Source organism: Nothoprocta perdicaria, unplaced genomic scaffold (genome assembly GCF_003342845.1).
Source record: "Nothoprocta perdicaria isolate Ctin4 unplaced genomic scaffold, notPer1 scaffold_43, whole genome shotgun sequence".
NCBI lineage: Eukaryota > Metazoa > Chordata > Aves > Tinamiformes > Tinamidae > Nothoprocta > Nothoprocta perdicaria.
In genome coordinates this window covers 3,854,593-3,857,972 of record NW_020455677.1, presented here as the reverse complement: position 1 = coordinate 3,857,972, position 3,380 = coordinate 3,854,593, and positions in this window count along the sequence as shown.

The following is a 3,380-nucleotide window of genomic DNA, read 5'->3' as shown; positions in this document are numbered from 1 at the left end:
AATATACTTTTTTAATTATTTTTTAAAATTAACAGCAATGCTTCATTGAAATAACCTAGTTTTAAAAATTTGCATCTTGRAAGAACTATATGGTTAAAATCATCAGGAGTTCCTGTTTTGCTTTTAGGAGTCTTTTAGGCATCACAGTTGTACAATGGGGTTAGCTGTTCCTGGAATACCGAAAGTCCTTAACTCATCACGAAACACTTGCTTAATAAATCTTTTGACAAAAAAAAAATACATTTTTCTCTTTTCGAAACCCTCAACAGTAGYATTTTAAATTAAAAAAAAATCTAAAAAACGCTACATAATTCAGACCTTCAATACCAACTGCATTTGGTAGATAGTCAGAAGATAAGTGGTTCTCCGCATATCCCATTATTGGGAAAAGGGAGACATTGGCAATGTCAGCATATTTGATACGTATTAAACGCTTAAAAATCCAATGGATTTAGTTTGTCCCTATTGTAAGTTTTTTAAAAAATAACTATAAATAAAATATTCCCTTAGAGTCAAAATACAAAGCTGTTCAGGTACGTTTGGCCATAGCAGCAAGATATATACACCAAGCAACTAGCTATAATGCATAACTACAGCTAAGATGCAAAGAAAAGAGTTCTTCTACCTGCAATGTGCGCAAACAGAACAATGCTCAGAGCAATTTTTTTATACTCCAGTATATTAAATCTCACCATATTGGGGTACATCAGCTGGCTTCAAAAACACCTGTAAACGCACATGTGCTTAGAGGCATCTCAGGAGCTTGTAGATTCTCAGACTTGGCACATATAATTTCACCATAATACTTTAGGAAAACTAGCCTTGAAGAACAATTTTATTATTTTAAATTTGAATAGCTTCAATGTGAAACATCAAATATTCACTTTAGGAGGAGGAATCAGGAAATTCAAGTAATAGGCTTACAGACACCAAATGTTGCAATTAATATTTCTGCTAAACATTGTATTTTSGGATAGTTTTGACATAGAAAGGGGCAAGGCACCGTGCAGATCCTCCCTCCCATGCGGCACTCAGCCCCTCCTAGCCCTGCTCGCAGCCTTGCAGCCTTAGTCCTAGGCACCGCTTTGCAGCGGAGGCAGCTCTGATGCACGGAGCACCCTGTAAGCGGTGCTTGGAAATCCGGCCKGCACCGACCAGGAGAACAGAGCAAAGCAGCTGTGGATCCAGCTCAGAAACTCTGCTTGCTTCCATGGAGCACACAAGCAAAGCTAAACACATTCCTGATGACAGGAGTGGATGTGTCACCAGCACAACTGTGAGCRAGAGCTGGAACTTGGCTTATCTAACACTAAAACTCAGGGCTTTCCAAGACCAAAGGCTTCTTCTCTAACAATTGTTGCTTTTTAAAATTCCCCTTGCATATGATTCACCTTGTCATCTACTGTAAGCAACATTCAGCCTCTTTGAATCTTATTTTAGGTCTTAAATATTTGAATCTTCATCMTCCCTGATGAAGAGCTATTATTGACAATGCAAGTGGGTATTTTCTATAAAAAAATACTGTATTTTAGGAAAAGCTATTTACGGTGGCAGTACGTAGTAACTATAGTAAGGAGGTTATTTAATGGAAGCCTGGGAAATAAACGTTGAAGCATGTTAAATTTCAACCCATTAAGTTAATAATGGTTCTAAACATTTATCACTTGCTTTCATAAGTGCAAAAAAGCCTTCAGCATATTCAAAGTTAGTAATACAAAAATGCAAAATATGGCTTTGTGACTTCTTYTTTCTCATGAAAAGCTTCATTCTCATAAAAGCAAGTTATTCAGATCACTTRTGTCTAAATGTCCTTAAGAGCCTTTAGTTAAGCCTTTAAAAGAGAGGGAGGGAGGGGAAGAGAAAGATAAGGTAGTAAAGGGGAAAACTACACAATACCTTATATATAAGAAAATTCCTCCCTAACTCCAAGAGGACTAGGAAAAAAAAATCTWAAAATATTAGAATGTAATGTCTTTTTTATTCTAACAGCGTTCTATAAATGATGATCCAGTTGCATAGTARAATATAAACTCTAAGCACTAGATTTCAATGAATTTCTGACAGTATTCTATTTATACAATTTTTCAGTGTTAGGTAACATGCAATATGGAAGCTACAGTTCTCAATTTCTATCTCTTGGTAAAATGCACTAGAGCTGCTGCTGGCTTCCTGAATTGTTAGGGTGTTTGTATTTATGTGCAACACCACAACTGAGCTCTGCTCAGTATTTAAAGAACTTAATTCCTACATAATTTATCATGCCATTTTCAAGTATGGTCAAAGACCTTTGCAAGATCTTGTTTAAAAAAAAAATAAAAAAGTCCTCTAGAGAAAATGCTTTCTATAGATTTTGGCACAAATGAGAAGCACTTCCAAAAAATTATTTAAGATTACATAACAGACAACTATTTGCACCTTAATCAGGTTTGAAACATGCCAGTCTACCTTACTAAGCTGAAACTTATCGTTGAGAAATCAAATCAGTTTTGTGCACATCTTTTGAAGGACATTTACAAAATACTTTTAAAGAAAAAACACAGAATGGTGAAGTATGCCCCACAAACAGAAGGAAGCAGTTTAATAACTACATTCTCAACTTACCAAAGTTTTAGTGCCTTTAAAGCTGAAGATAAATGAAAGCACTGCATAAATATTGGCATTGCAACTCCATCAGCCACCACTCAAGGCTACTGCAATTAAGAAAGCCTGATAGGATTTCTAGGCTAAGCACATTAGCAAGCGACTCTCCTGCATATTTCAGGTGAACAAAGCTTTTTAAAACATCATCTGAAACAGGCCGTTGTGAAATGGTTTTGTGTTTTAAGGGACCCTCTCAGCCAAGACTCCGTTTACACAAACGCAAGGGCCAACTCTCCAAAACGATGGTTTCCCTCCTCCCCCTGAAGCTTCCCGAGGTAAAAACATCCCTGACTGCGTAACCCGACTGCATTGACGTTGTTACGGCTCGACTCTCACCGGCCGGTTTATGACAAGCAAGAGCAACAGGTGCAAACAAAACCAGATCCTTACACCGAGACAAAGCTTGGCTGCGAGTTGCCTGTGAAATGCCATTATTAGGAACCAGCTATAGAGCAAACTCATCTGGGCTTGAAATCCAGCKGAGAAGGACACAGTGAAGGTACACTTGGGTGCAAGTCCATGCGGRTGATTTGTTTTCTTCCTTTTTTTAATGTAAGCAGCTATGCTTAGAGCCGAGTTTAAACCAGGAGTTGCATATCCAACRAGACACACAATTCAGAACTTGAGTGACCGTTTGTACACAAACTTACAGAAACTTAGTGATAAGTAGTTACACATTCGGAACAAAGCTTCAGTTTAACAGTTGAAGTATTTAAACACATGGGAGAGAAGCTACTACA